This window comes from Ambystoma mexicanum, chromosome 5q (genome assembly GCF_040938575.1).
Source record: "Ambystoma mexicanum isolate Mex_15411 chromosome 5q, UKY_AmexF1_1, whole genome shotgun sequence".
NCBI lineage: Eukaryota > Metazoa > Chordata > Amphibia > Caudata > Ambystomatidae > Ambystoma > Ambystoma mexicanum.
The window spans coordinates 1,329,016,277-1,329,032,831 of NC_090933.1; the positions used below are offsets into that span (position 1 = coordinate 1,329,016,277).

The following is a 16,555-nucleotide window of genomic DNA, read 5'->3' on the forward strand; positions in this document are numbered from 1 at the left end:
AAAATATGAGTCTACTCTGAGCTGGATATTATATGCTGATTATCTTGTGTTGATGGATCAAATGCCCATTGGATTACAGTGCAAACTCTTTGCTTTAGAACCATATGTGGCAGAAAATTGATTAGTCATCAAGTCAAGCAAATCAGTAATAATAACACTGCAGGATCTGAGTAAAAATCGTAAAAAGAAAAAGAAAGTTTAAATGGGTATTGGAAGGCGAAACCTTGAAAAATGTTACACACATTAAATGTTTGGCAATGTGGCTCAACTCAAGCATAAATGATAATATCTGGGTCGTAAAAAGCAAGGCAAAATGTCATCAACTTGGGGTGCAAGCTGCAGTGATTAATACAAAATATAGAAAATTCTCCTTAAGACCAATCATCGACTTTTATATCCAGAAGGCCGTACCGGCAATAATTTTTGGGCCGAAAACACCTTAGGTTGTCCTGCTGCATTATGGGACACCCTTGAGAACATCTTTTGGGCAAGAGTTTTTTGTATAACCAGAGGAATACCAGCTGCAGTGGTTCAATCCAAATTTGGCCTATTATCAATTAATGCTAAGATTGTTTGGAACACATTGGCAATTTTTGGGAAAATTATTATGAGAAATGGTCTCCCACAGTTCAAGATTTTACATGATCATGTACAAAATGTTTCTAATTCTGTCATGTCAGCATGGATAACGCAATGTCAGAAGATTCTGGAGGACTTAAATACAAGGATACGTTGATTAATAATCCAGATGCTGTCAAGAGAAAATTGTGGGCACAGGATTGGGCCAGCACAGGAACACAGAGACTTATATATTCCCTTATGAAGACTGTGCCAGCAGAAGGAAAGGCATACAATACTTTGTATAAATATCTGGAATATATTTCTAATAAACAAAAAAGAAATCTATTGTTGAAATTCAGGTTGAACCAGTTTACGACCAAAGAAGTAATCCTGCGATGGCCAAAGTTTGAACATTTGAGTCCTAAGTGTAGATTCTGTGATAATTATGAAGAGAACATCACACATTTAGTTCTGTTCTGCAAGGCATTTACAATCAAGAGAACAAATATCCCGGGTCCCGTCTTTGATTGTGGACCCTCACTAAGCGCAGCGGAGTGGTGGCAGGAATGCTTTAATGAATCCAATAAGAAATTGTTTAACTTTCCTTCGAGAGACCATTGATAAGGAACTTTCCAAAAATAATGTAGATGAAATGTGTGTCATTGGACAAGTATCTCGATGAGCGAAATGAGAATAATTTAACTTTTCTGATGTTATTGCTGTTTTTCTCCTTTCTATCTAATTATTTCTTTTTTTTAAAAACAAACAACAAACATACTTTCCCTGCATTCTAGCCAATTGCACCATATTCCCTGACTTCCGCCTTAGGGGTACCCCTAACCCTGCAAGTTAGGGGCTTGCTCCAGGCATCTGTGTTCACCTTGCATGACCAAGGGTCAACTCTCAGTGGTGCTGACTCAGCATTTCATACTTCCCGGTTTCATTCAATTGAGCACCTTTACATTGTGAAATAACATCTGTTATTACAGCACTTGGAATCTGGCATGAACTGCTATATGAAATGTGAAAGCAATATTATTTTTTTATATTCCACCTTTCTAAGATTGGGCTGACAGTCTGAAAGCCCCCCCCTTCTTAATTCATGCACTCACTGGTAATTATTTCTCATTTACAGGTGCATAGCAGCCAGCGATAACTGCAACAGCTCTTGCAGCAAAGTACAGCACTAGGAGTCGACGGCCGGAGAGTGATGAAACATCACTCTGATGTTCGATGCATTGGAGCATTCATTCTGTACAGCATCTTTGCTCTGAGCCTGCATCTGTGATCCCATCAGAGGATCTTTACTGAAAGACACAGAACCAATACAAGAGCGTTGAGTTCAAAAAGGCATCACCCAAAGCTCACACTTGTACAAATATCACACCATCCTGCTGGGTAAACTATGCAATATACTGAGTGTGAGAAAACCTTGATTCATGGCTCCCACCTGTCCAGGAATCTGATGCTGCAGACTGGGGAGAAACCACACCAGTGCACGGAGTGTGAGAAAAGCTCCAGTCATAGCTCTGATCTGTCCAAACATCTGATGCTGCAGACTGTGGGGAAACCACACCAGTGTACAGAGTGCAAGAAAAGCTTCAGTCATAGCTCTGATCTGTCCAAACATCTGATGCTGCACACTGTGGAAAAACCACACCAGTGCACGGAATGCGGGAAAAGCTTCAGTCATAGCTCTGATCTGTCCAAACATCTGCTGTTGCATACAGGAGAGAAACCGTACCAGTGCACGGAGTGTGGGAAAATCTTCACTCGGACCTCTCATCTGTTATCACATCAGAGGATCCATACTGAGGTGAAGCCATACCAGTGCACAGAGTGCAAAAAAAGCTTCACTCAGAGCTCTACACTGTCCAGGCATCTGATGCTGCATACCTGGGAGAAACCATACCAGTGCACAGAGTGCAATGAAAGCTTCACTCGGACCTTTCAACTGTTATCACATAAGAGGATCCATACTGGAGTGAAGCCATATCAGTGCATGGAGTGCAAGAAAAGCTTCAGGCATAGCTCTGATCTGTCCACACATCTGATGCTGCACACTGGGGAGAAACCACACCAGTGCACGGAGTGTGGGAAAAGCTTTACTAAAAATTCTAACCTGTTAGCACATCAGAGGATCCATACTGGAGTAAAACCATACCAGTGCACAGAGTGCAAGAAAAGCTTCACTCACAAGTCCAATCTGTCCATGCATCAGAGGATCGATACTGGGGTAAAACCATACCAGTGCACGGAGTGCAAGAAAAGCTTCACTCACAAGTCCAATCTGTCCATGCATCAGAGGATCCATACTGGGGAGAAACCCTACCAGTGCACGAGTGCGAGAAAAGCTTCAGTCAGATCTCTCATCTGTTATCACACCAGTGGATCCATACTGGAGTGAAGCCATACCATTGCACAGAGTGCAAGAAAAGCTTCACTCAGAGTTCCTATCTGTCCACGCATCAGAGGATCCATACTGGAGTGAAGCCATACAAGTGCACAGAGTGCGAGAAAAGCTTCAGTCAGATCTCTCATCTGTTATCACATCAGAGGATTCATACTGGAGCGAAACTAAACCAGTGAATGGTGTGAAAGGAAATCTTCACTCTGAGCTCTGGCCTTCACAGGTTCTATATTGGCAAGAGAGGTTTGTTCTGACTTGAGTGTCGTGTAGACCGTTGATACCTCCGTCCTCAAGTGACGCACAGGGGAACTAAAAGAAACCCGCTGTGCGACCTTTGGTGCCACAGGTGGGAGATGTTACTTCCCGGATCCACGAAACCTCTGGAACACCGATGCTGCTGTTAAAAAGAACGAGGTTAAGTACCAGGCAATTACAATATATCACATTAACCAAAGGATCTAAATAGCCTTACCTATCTGGTGTTAGGAAAACCCAGGAAACCTAGGAGGGAGGTTTCGAGACTCAGATGAGGTGGTCCCTAGAACAAGAGGACCGCAGAATAGCGTGGATGCAGGATAAGCCACCTGTAGGACTGTAGGCTTGACTTGAATCCCAAAAGGGAAATGGCGTAGAAGTTCAGCAAGGTACCAAGGGATGATCCAAAGGCAAGTCAGGGTCGTGTCCAAAATCCAACAACAGGTAATCAGTTCCAAGCAAAGGTACAAAAGGATAATCCAAAGGAGTCCAAAATAGAGTTCTGAGATCAAGGTAAACAGCAAAGCAAAACGTAACGCCAAACAGGGTCTGAAGACAGCTGAGAAGCAATGAGTGTTCCGTGTCTCAAGCCTTATATACTGAGCGTTTTCGGGGTCATGTGACGTCCACCAAGGTCACGTGAGGAACGCCACTCTGGATCACGTGAGTCAGTGAACGAGCGGCGTGGAGATGTAACGCCGCCTCTTCTGCTGTAAGTTCTCCATGGCAATTGCCAGTGCAGGAAGGGTTGCAATCGAGCCCGTAAATCATACCTGGTACGGAGCTTTCGGTCCTTTGGGAAAACCGAATCACATGAGCCTCGAACCCTGGAGGGAGGTGTTTGGGAAATGTGAGCAGTGTTCTGGTGTGCAGTGGATCAGTGTGCAGCGGATCGCCTAACAACCGTACCCGTGCACGAAGTGTGAGGAATGCTTCAGTACTAGTTCTCCTCTCTTCAGGCATCAGATGCCGCATACTGGGGGAGAAACTGTAACAGCACACAAAATGCATGCAGAGCTTCACTCCGGCCTCTGTTCTGCAAAAACATCATATGCTCTACATTGGCAGGAAACTGAACCAGTGCACAAGAAAAACTTTGCTCAGAAGTCTGATTTGTACGCCATTAGGTGATCCATTCAAGTGAGAAATTCTGAGCTGTGGCTTCTACAAACATTAGCAAACAAGCCTCTGAGGTGGGATATAGGCCGTCATCAGAAGATCCATTCAGGGGTGAGACATACGTCACCTGTAAACACAGAGGTCCCAGGTGTAAAGACTGGAGGGGTTAAATGTACTTCAGCCCTCTATATGGCAGAGCAGAGGCACAGAGCACCTCAGCCAAAGTTCTCTATATGGTAGCTATGGATGAGCAACCAAGGCTTTAGCTCTCAGGAGGTGATGCAGGCTGGTACTTAAGTAGAGTGAGTCCCCAAGCCCCCACAAAGGAATGTCCACACACTGTGTTATGGGCTAACATAGTTCTATAGTTCTTTATATATAAATAAGGTTCAGAGATATATACACAATTCAATAACACACTTTGTACTTTGGTAATTCTAAAATGACAAATATGTACAGTTTAGGCTTTAGATTCCTTTAAAATGCATCAAGCGCTGGCAATTATAATGGAGCATATAAATCATGCAGCAAGGTGTATCAACATAGATAATAAGGAAAGAAGGAAGGCAGCTTAAGCAATGGCAGAATGCTTTCTTTAGATATAGAGACACAATTCTGAGTGAGGATCCCCCCACCTTGACAACCTGTAATAAAAATATTAACTAGCCCAGTCCATAAGTGCTTAATAAGTCTTGCTTCCTGGTCAAAAAAGTTGAACCACCCCAATGTACCTGTAGCGGAAGAGTCACTCCGACGGTTTGTTGATGGTGTCCCTCCAGGGTGGACTCCCTTTAAAACAGGAGCCACGGGGCATCGAGATCCTCGAAGAAAAGTGATGTTGCAGCTTCGACCTTCCCAGTGCTCTTCGAAGATCGATCGTGGAAGTCCTGGGAAGATGGGGCGTGCGGTCATCCTCGATGCAAAGTGTTTGGTGCCGCAAATCAGACTCCGTGATGGCTGCAAGCCCGGGTGTCGGCGTTGCGCTCGGCGGTCCTCTGGCCTGTCTGTGCTGCAGCCGCAGCACGTACTTCGGGATAGCTCCAGCAATCGGGATTCGACCACGGCTGGACCTCGGATCTTCACTCTGCCAGTGTCCTTGGTATGTGTTAGTCGGCTTCAGGTGGCGGGAAACCCACTGGCTGACTTTCCGCGGCGGCCGACGACCTTGACTTTCTCCAGCGGGACGTGGTCAACTGTGATGGCAAAGGAGCCCTCTGTCAAATGTTCTTAGGCAAAGTGGAGCTTTCGGCTCTGGGCGTCGAGCAGCACAGCATCAAGGCTTCCCCACTTCTGGATGACATGCTTCGACTGGCTTCCAGCAGTCACAGCGTTCTTTTGCACCCCCGTTGATGTCAGTGGACTTCAATGGCCTCGAGGTACAGGCGCTCTCTTTGGGATTCACGGCAGACCCCTACTCCAGACGTCAGACTGACAGAACTGGCTTCCACGGTGCCTCGATGAAGAACAGCAGTATTGCACGATGGTCCCTCATAGCTTCTGACGAGGTTCTCAAGATAGGTTATCTCTTGGATCAGTCTTCAACAGACTCAACAGCTTTTAGATGTTGTCGTAGGAAATGCAGCAGCAATCTTCTTCTTCCAACTGGGCTTCAAGTATGTGCTTCAAGTTTCGACTTGAGCTTCTGAACAAATTGGTAAGTGAGAGGCCCCCAGATATACACACCTGTCCCTCATTCACTCTGCCTGAGCCAGGCTCAGTCAGCCAGTCACACAGAAGGACATTCATGTAGGCAGGCAGCCAATCGGCTCACATGCATTCAGGCCATTCATTTCCACCCAGACACCCATAACAAGGAATGTGGATTGGGGCAAGCACCCAGCCTTTCAGCACACCACACTGCATTCATGTCAGTTTCAGGCAGTGCTGTCTCATTCACACTCAGAAACCAGACACCCATAACATAGAATGCATTTTGGTCACGCACTCTATTCACACAGGTTCCACCCAAGGGTGTACCCACCACATACAGTCACTGGGAAGGCTCCAGCCAGTCTGGCCTGGACTTCCCCACAATACCATATATGGTTCATCCACCCAATAGCCAGTCAGGGGAAGGGACAGAGCCAGAGCTTCCCAGGACATTGGGAAAACAAGGTAACAGACAATAGAAACAAAGAGGCCCCAGGGACCATATTGCCCTCTATCAGGAATCCACTGATTACTATGGCATGGCCGGGGTATCCCCAAATGGAGGACACTCAGAGCTCCTTGTCACATCAGCATGAAGCTGCCACCAGACAATACCCTGTTCTATGTGCAACACACAGATACCCAAAAACATACACTAGGGGTACAGGGTTGTACCCCCACCCATGGGTGCCATACGGGTATCCCAGGGGTCATTCTTCACCCCAACCAAAAAGAGGAAGAGCTGCACTGCCAGGGGTCGCAACTGGACTCCTGTGCAGAAAACAATACAGAACACACATGATAAGGGAGTACAGGACAAGGACAGGGAGGCCCTGTCCCTCCAATGCATTTCCAGCATCACACCAGGATGCTCATGAGGAAAGCAATGAGGAGAACACACACAGATAACCTGAACGATTACAATGCAAATAAATCCCTGGTTTGGAAAGCAGGCCGACCTCTGACATGGATCTTGGTTGCTGCAGTCTATGTGTTAAACTATGTATTTATGTATATTATCAATGCACATATAAAGCTTTGTGTCCTGAACAACCTTCTCTCCTGTCATTAAATTGAGTTGCCAATTACTGCTGATTGCCCAGTCTCATTCTGCATAGAAATGTCCATGTTAAGTGTGTAACATGTTTCTCGAGTACAGAAATAACTTTAAAAAATGAATTCATTATTTTGGGTTTGTTTAAAAGATTTAGGATAACAAAAGTCCAACATCTCTAAAAAGATGTGTTTAATAATTTTCTAATTTGATACATATATAAAGAGAGTAACAAGGAATGGACAAATCATTAATATATGATCAATTCTTTGTTGAACTATAACTCACAGTCGAACTTCCATAATTCCTGAATACGCCAGTGATGTGCCTTAGATTTCAGGAAAGGCCGGGCATGTTCCACTTCTGGAGGGCAACAAAAGGACTTTGGAAGGACAAACAAACCACATTAAAAAAAGAAACAGACCTCAACTGGTTTGGACTTGCCTTACAGCTGCGCTAGCCTAGTAGTGGACTTGACAGGGCTAGACTTGACTTTATATGGCTGGACTTGGAATGGTTAGGATTACCATGCCTTGATATGGCTGGACTCGCCGTAATGGGGCTGATCTTCACTTAATATGGCTGAGCTTCTCTTAATAGGGATGGGTTTGCCTTAATATGATATGGCATTTATACCGCACCTGTACACGTGTTTCTAGGCGCGACATGAAAAGGAGGGGGAAACAAAGTAAGGACAAAATAATGATCTTACTAGGCCTTGTATCATTCAGATCGTTCAAGTGTGGGGAAGAGGGAAGGCAAGAAGTGCCAGGGGGAGCGGAAGAGGGAAGTACAGTTAACTCACAAGTGCAGCTAGCGGGTGGCTCATAAGTGTAGACAGAAGGGACTGTAGGGTTGCAGATACAGACCCTTAAGTGCTGGGGAGCCCGGAGGCAGTGCAAGGGCAACTGCACATGCAGGAACCTGGGCCCGAGTTCAGAGGGTGACCAGTGCGTGGAACAGTCAGGTGCATCAGCAGGGGAGTGGAAGAGAGAAATCGGAAATGAAAAGGAAGGTCTTGAGTTGCTTTCGAAACCAGAGGTGGTGGTGCTCAAGTTTGAGAGAGGCAGGGAGGCTGTTTCAATGGAAGGCCCAAGATGAGGAGATAGATCTGCCCCCAACTTTCTGCTTGGAGAAGCATCTGACCCTCAAAGAGTTGGAGGTGGATGATCGGAAACCTCGAGAAGGATGATGTTTTGGAAGAGAACGTTGGGGGTAAAGAGGTTCCTGGCCCCAGAAAGCCTCGCCTTGGCAGTGCCTCCCTTGATAAGGCTAGGGTTTGCCTTGATAGGGCTAAGCTAACTGTAATAAGGCTCAGCCTGCCTTAATAGAACAGTGATGCCTCAATATGGCTGAGCTTGCCTTGATAGGGCGGGCTTGCCTTTATTTGGTTGGATTCACTTTATTAAAGCTGGGCTCACCTTGCTAGGGCTGGGCTTGTCTGGATAGTGCTGAGCTTGCCCTGATTTGGCTGGGCCTGCCTTGATAGGGCTAAGCTTGCTGTGATATGACTTGTCTTACTGTACTTGGGCAGAGGGTGACTTAATAGGGGAAGGCTTGTCTTAATAGGGTTGAACTTGGTTTGATAGGGCTGGGCTCACCTTGTCAGGGCTGAGCTTCCTTTAATTGGAATGGGCTTGCCTTGTCCTGATAGATCACGACTTGCCTTCTGATCCCACATGGTGCACGTCGCAACATTGGAGCCTATTACATTTTTGGCTCATGCATGGTGATATCCGGGTCGGTGGCTGCATGCATCCATCCTACATCACTGACAGAAACTCTGCCTCATGGCCCCTGAGTAGTTTGTGCCAGTCGGCCTCCTCCATTCCACAATGGCTGCCAGCACCTTTGCTCCCCAGGCACCAGAGAGCCTTTTTGTTTACTTGAACTGTGGCGGTGCTGATTGGCCCACTTCCAGAATATCTGACAAGCCGTCAAATGTGTGTGCCGTCAAATGTGTGGGCCGGCCCATCCACCTAAGGCCCTCACGGAAGGCCCCTGTCCAGCACGGCAAGATGCTGCTGTCACATCTCATATTATACGTCTGCTCCTCACACCTAGGACCATGAACTATTGTGGCACCTTCTGGGCCCGGTAAGCACACCGGCTCAGCTATGCAGACTATGACTCTGCCCTGTTGTCTGTCTCCACACTTGGCCCATTGCCTCTTTCCTAGCAGTGTCACTCCACCATCTTGCACTAGTGACCCACTTGGTTGTGTTTTAAACTGTGCATTCTCCCATTTGTACTGTTTCTATTGCTTCTGGCAGATTCAAATTTGATGTGTTCCCCACTGTGCATTATTTCATTTTGTACTAGTGCTTACTGGCTTGGTGTTCCCACATCCATGCACCTTACTTCGCTGTGTGCCTCTGATAAATCTGAATTTTAGGTTTTGCTCTACACCAGTGCATCCACCTGCCTCTTTCTTGCCTCTTAACTTCTCCTTCTCGGCATCTTGTCTGTCCCTTCTCCCCCGCTTCACCCTCACCTTCTCTCCCTCTTGTTGTCACAGCACTTGCACTCTCTGAAATTCCATTGGGCATAGTACAATAGTTTTAATTCTTATCTGGCCCTCTTCCTCTCTTCCCCCCACCCTCCCTGTTGCCTCCTCTTTTTTCCACAGCACTTGCAGTCTCTGAAGTGACGTAAGGCCTAGTACGATAGTTTTAATTCTTGCCTGTCCCTCCCCCCCTCTCCCCTTCTCTCCCTCCTTTTGTCACAGCACTTGCACTCTCTGAAATACCGTCAGACCTAGTACGACAGTTTTGTTCATGTTCTCGTATAACCATCTCTTGTTCTTTGTCTGTGCCATTTAACGTTTATAGCACTTGCACATTCTGAATGACTCAAGGCCCTGTAAGACTGTTTTTCACTGCATTTACCCCTTGTTCCCTCCCTTGCCTTGAAGCACTTTGAAACACTGTTTCTTGTGTATAAGCGCTTTACAAATGACAAATGCATATAAGGGCTTGCCTTGCCCTATTAGGGCCTGGCTTGCCTTGCATGGATACGACTGGGCTCGCTGTGGCAGGGCCAGGCTTGCCTTGATGGGGCTGGTAATTCACTCTGCACAAGAGCTCCAGGGATCCCTGTGAGGATTATGATTGCCCCTGAAAATAATTATTGGTTTGATAGGGCTGGGCTCTCCTTGATAAGGCTGGGCTCTCCTTGATAAGGCTGGGCTCACCTTGATAGGGCTGGGCTCGCCTTGATAGGACTAAGCTTGCTGTGATATGACTTGACTCACAATAATAGGGCAGAGTATGACTTGATGGGGTAGGGTTTGCCTTGATGGAGCTGGGCTCGCCTTGATGGGGCTGGGCACCCCTTGATGGGTCTGGGTTCACATTGATGGATCTGGGCTCGCCCTGATGGATCTGGGCTTGCCATAAGAGGGATTGGCTTGCCTTGACTTGCCTTGATATGGTTCAGCTTGCCTTGATACGGTTCGGCTTGCCTTGATATGGTTCGGCTTGCCTTGATACCTTTTGGCTTGTCTGCTATGACTCCGACCTAGCTACACTTAAACATAAGTGTAGGGTAGCTGAGAGGAAATGGAGGGCTTCTTGTTCATCCTCTGACAAACTGGCCTGTCGCCTTCTCCAAAGGCAATACCGACTCTCTGTCCTCACCAAAAAGAGAGTCCACATTCAAGCCTGTGTCTCTGCGGCGTCTAACAACTCGGCTGAACTCTTTAAAATCTGCAAGGAGCTGGCCAACCCTGCTGCAGTCTCTCCCCCTCCTGTTGCCTCCTAGGCTCTTTGCAATGCCCTTGCCTCTCACTTTCCCCTCTCCGTCTGTGCTTGCTGCCACTCCTTCAGCCACCCCACCCTCCTTCTCATCCTTTCCTGTTTTCTCCCCTGATGAGGTCACTAGACAAGTCTGATCTATGAAAGCCTCATCAAAACACGTTCATCCCTGTTCCTCTAAAACCATCTCGGACCACATTGGTACCTAAGCTCCGGCCCTTGATGATTTTTGCAACCACTTATTTGCCTCAGGATCCTTCCCCTCTCCTGTGAAGCACTCCCATGTGCATCCTCTTATCAAGAAACTCACAGCTGATCCTTTTTGTCCGGCTAACTATCACCCAATTTCCATTACTCCCTTTCTGGCAAACTCCTGGAAAAGCTGGCCATCTCTCAGCTTAACCTTCATTCCTATTCTGTTGGCTGACTCCAATGCCACCAGTCTGGCTTCAGAGCTGGCAGAAGAACGAAAACTGCTCTCCTGAACATCCGTGAATATCTGCTCTCCAACCTTGACTCTAACATTCCCTCATCTCTCTTCTGCCTTTGACACAGTCAACCATACCACCCTGCTCAACTGTTTGTGATAACCTGGATATCACCGATCAGGCTCTGACCTGGCTGACCTCTTTCCTCTCTGATCAATCCTCCAAGGTCCAAATTGGGTTCTTCCTATCATCTGTCTCCCGCTCTACCTGTGGTGTTCCCCAGGGGTCTAACCATTCGCCCTGGCTTTTCAACCAATTCCTGGCAACTCTCACCCACTGCATTGCCATTTTCTGCTCAAATTTCCACTGCTACGCTGACGACATTCAACTGATTTTCAGGCTGCCCTGTTCCACAACCTCTCCCTCTCTCTGATTGCCTAACTGCCATTCAAGATTGGTTTGCTGCCAACGATCTTTGTCTGAATGCCAGAAAGATGGAGATCCTGCTCATCGGCACACCCGCCCTTGCGAGTCTGAGAACCTCAGGGTCATCTTTGACTCCACACTTTCCTTCTCCGCCCACATCTCTGATGTCTCTAAAAAGTCAAACTTCCTACTGCACCTCCTCAGAGGTACTGTGCCTTTCCTCTCCTTCCCCCAGAAGCTCACTGTCTCCCAAGCTCTGGTTCTCTCGAGGTTGGACTATTGTAACAGCCTCTTTCTAAATCTACCTGCCTCTACTCTCCGCCCTCTGCAACTAATGCGGAACAGGAATGCGAGATTTGTCCTTGGCCTCAAGCCCTGGGATCGTTTCTCTCCAGCTCTGAAATCTCTCATTGGCTCCTAGTGGATACAAGGATTAAATTCAAAACCCTCTGCATTGTCCACAAGGCGTTCTGGGGCCTGGGTCCAAAATACCTTCAGCTATCCCTCCGCAAATACCTCCCATCTCAAGGTCTTCACTCCTTTACCTCTAACTCCCTCAGTATCGGTCGTTTTTCAAAGAAACGAGCTGGGGGTAGATCTCTGTCTTCGCTGGGGCCTCCCTCTGGTACAGCTTCCCTGCCACTCTAAAACTTCAGGAGAACCATCTCTGGTTCTGGAAGCACCTAATGTCCTTCCTCTTTGCTTCTGCCTTTGCCCCTCCTCCCCTGCTGATCTGTTCTCTCGGCACCGTGGACCTGGCCACCCTCAGTCCTCCAGGCCCAGGTAGCTGCTCACCCTGCCACCCTTCCGCATGTCGTCCAGGCCACCCCTTGCACTGGGGTCTGTATCTGTACCCATGCAGTCCGCCCCAACCCTTTTTCTTCTTGAACTTATCTATCAGACCTACTCTGTCTGCTGCCTTAAAGGAATAGTGCGCTCTAAAATGTTATTGTCCCGAACGTTCGGGCATGTGGTTTTAAGCAAATTGTGATCGGTCGTAAAAACATTTCCTATGCACCTTACCTTAGTTTTCCTCACATTTCCACATGTGAAATCAAGCAGCGGGCGTGGCCATCTTGTGCTAATCTTATCCATTGCCGCATCGCCCTAAGTTCAAGTGCCCTGGCAGCACTAATTCATATCCCCCGCCCGGAAGCTGACGTCACTAGACGCATACGGCCCATTTCACAATGCGAATGCACATCTCGTGTCAATGTTCTCTTTGCGCCTGCTAATGCTGTGTCTCCATGGAAACAGCAGATGCCTCTTTCCTCAATAAGTATAAACAGACCCCTTGTCATCAGACAACAACAGAGTTGCTTTTTAAAATATTTCACTGTGTTTTGTGTGTATCCTGTGACTCCTTTCTGCTCTGTTCAGCTATCTTCGTTGCTCGTAGCCCGTGCGAACCTAGTACTAGCATTACTATCGATTTTAATGTTGTCGTATAATGGCAATAATACCAGCCGAGTATTCTGAGGCAGAATTAGTTGATAGAGAAAGATGCAGAAACTATGGGGCATCGGACGACAGTTGGGTAGATGAATCTTGAGCCTGAGCCTATTCGCAGGGAAGACGTTTCCACCTGGTGTACCTGCAATCGGAGCAAGGTCATGCCAACCGAGCAGGAGAACTGCTGCTGCAAAAAAAACTCTGGATGCTCGGCCTACATATTGGAAGAAGACACACCACCACTATGCGTTACCGGGCTGCATGACTTAAGGGCAGCCTGCCTCACAAGGTCTGTGTTGCGGATTATGATGGTGGTTATGCACAAACTTTGCACAACAGTTCACCCTCACAATGCAATCAACGTGTAAGTGTACTCCAGATTTGATGTCACCTTGACCACTGAGGCCACTAACATTTCATGTTTGTCTCCTATATTGTCGCAACTCTGATCTATCAATGCCAAGTGAATGTAGTTTGGCAATTCAATATATTTCTCGCGCTTCGGGAAATCATAGTGGTCATTTTATGTGTCTTTCACGTGCAACCAAGAAACAATATTTCCCTGTGCCCCAAACGCTATGGCTTGCATGGGTGTTCACTTTTGTTATGTGTCTGCACTTCAACGCCCAAGTTCATTGATCCATGAAGTAACTTTTGTACGGGCAACTATGCCGTAGGATACAGGGTGCATTTTCAAATAAGGTTTGTACACTTATCGTGTTCATTTAAATACAGCATGTATGTTTCTCTTCCACAGGTGGTACAGGCTGGTGGCCTATCATGTGTTTACATGGTGACTTCATGCGAGGCTTGGATACATCGTTCGATGAGTAATACCGCCCTGTGTCGTTGGAGCCATTTGCGCCAAATTCCCCAGCGACAGCGGTCGGTACAGGGGATTTTCCCACACTGTGCTGCAACCCGAAGTATACCATGTGTAGTACATTTGTGCCATCAATATCCGCAACAAAATAAAGTACAATTCAACTTTTATAAATAGTTGTTTCAATTTTTCAGTGAATCAAGGACACGCTCACTTGCAGAAGATAGACATGAAAGAATGGTTGATGCCCTTTTACGCTCAGCTCCTCTACAACAATCCATCCCCCCTCCATTAAAACCCACTCCAGTACTGGGTGGGTGGGAACGGCCAAGGTGCCAAACACCATGTACACTTCAACGTTATATTCCGCACCGGGGCCATTGTACACATGGCCTCCCCAGACCCAGTGTCTCCAGGATCCCCTCTTCCAGACCCTGCCCCTGCAATCAACATAAGTGTGTCTCCCTTCAGCAGTGTTCCGGCCCTATTTTGCATGCCTCATGGTACGAGATACCTCATCCTTTTTGGCACTTCACTTAGTGCGATTGCTGAAAAGCAGCGATCGCACAAAAGTGTAATCCAACCACCGGGCATTTCCTTCAGTTTCACATCAGCGTGCGTAATGCATGCTAATGTGAAACTGAGAGTAAATTTCACAGCAGCATCCATTTATGGCTGCTGCTGTGAAAAGAGAAGGTGAGTGTCCACCTTCCTCTCCCTTGATCTCCAACATTATTGAACCGTTGAGATCGAGGGAGGTGTTGTTGGAAAGGGGAGGCCCTCCCATTTCCAACAACACCGTCTTTGGAGCATTGCTGGGCATGGGTCGGGGCAGATTGCTCTATCCGCACCCAGCAATACCACTAGACAACGAGGGATATGTTTTTGAAGTGGGGTGAGGGGGCCACTTATTATGTAAGTGGCCCTCTCCCCCTAGGCCCCCAAAGCACGGGGCAGCCCATTTTGCCCACTCTGGGGGCAGATGGGCACAGTAATGTGCTAATCTGAATGGCTGGGTACTTGTCCCAATCCACATTCCTTGTTGCGAGTGTCTGAGAGGGAGGAGTATGGCCTGAATGCACTGTATGCCTGATTGGCTGACTGACTGCTGAATGCCCTTCTGAGTGATTGGTTGCCTGAGTGTGACCCAGCAGAATGAATGGGAGATCTGGTGTATCTGAGGGCCTCTCACTGCTAGAATGCGTTCAGAAGCTGGAGTTGAAACTAACATTGAAACTGAAGCTGAATCTCGAAGCCGAGCCTGAAGAAGAAGGTTGGCTGTTGTCTCCCTTAGCTGAAATCCGAAAGCCGTAAAGACTGACCCAAGAGAGGACCTGGTTAGGTACCCTCTTACTGTGCTCCGAGGGACCATCGAACACTGCTAACCTTCGCCGAAGCTCGCTGGAAGTCAGACCCTCGAAAGGCTGCCGACCGGAGACGGGGACTGCCGAGGAGAATGAAGATAAGCACTGGACATTTCGTCCACCGTCGTTGACCAGGGTTCGCAGGTTTGCATAACCGCTGGAGGCTCGTCGAAGCCGTGTTGCCCAGAAGAGGGGACAAAGTGACGCTGTGCTATCGACGACCGTAGCCGCACGCTCCATTGCCTAATACTTTTTATTCACAGATGCGCTCATCCGCACTGCCGCCCGCCTTATCCCGCCAGAGAAGGCCAGGCCGTTGACGCGCTGAGGAGCATCTGCCGGTGGGTTTCCCGCCACCCAAAGACCGTAGAGACGCCGGACGACTCAACGCTCTTGCTGGGCTACAGTTCTTCACAAACTCTTTGCGGTCCTGAACTATCGACATCAAGGTGCTCCGCACGCCTCTTCCTTGCCAGATGTCTTTGAATTGTCGCTGACGAGCACTGCTGGGACCGAAGCTGCCGCCTCGATGGCGAGTTCACTTTCTTCGAGGGATCTCGACGATACGTGGCTCCTGCTTTTAAGGGAGCCGCTCAAGAAGAATCCATCGATGACTCGTCGTCGAACTCTGCTATTCCAGGTACATTGGGGTGGTAGAAATATTATAGAAGGAAATAAGAATTATAGAACTATATATGGACAGGGCTTATATCTTTATTTTACAGGTTTCCTAGGTCGGGGGATCGCCACACAGAGCTGTGTCTAACGGTAGAGGCTAGTATTCTGCCAATTGTTCTAACCAACTGCTTTCCCTCCTATATCTATTGTTGGTTACCTTTTATTAAGTGATTTGTGTGACATTTAACCAGAGTACAGTTGATGCACTTTAATGAAATCTAATAATAATTGTGGTACCACTTAGAACTGTATATATTTGCCATTATAGATTAACTGAGCACAAAGTGAGTTATTGTGATTGTGTATATAACTTTGAACCTTAATTATATAAAGACTGCGTTTTATCTAATATAGTGTGTGGACATTCCTTTGTGGGTGCTTGGGGATTACACTGTACTTAAGAACCAGCCTGCATCACCTCCTGAGAAGCTAGGCCTTGATTGCTCGTCCATTGCTACCAACAATAGAGAATCTTGCCTCGGGTCCTTTGTGCCTCTCCTCCACCATAAAGAGAGCGGAAGTACAGACCACCCTCCAGTCTTTACAATGAGGTTGAGGGGTGCCCTATTACTTCAAAAAG

The 16,555-nt window shown here is 47.4% G+C and overlaps 1 pseudogene; it reads left to right on the forward strand.

Annotated features, from left to right (window-relative positions):
- Positions 1–1,709: 1,709 nt before the first annotated feature.
- LOC138498411 (zinc finger protein 271-like) lies at positions 1,710–3,150 on the forward strand (annotated as a pseudogene).
- Positions 3,151–16,555: the final 13,405 nt, after the last annotated feature.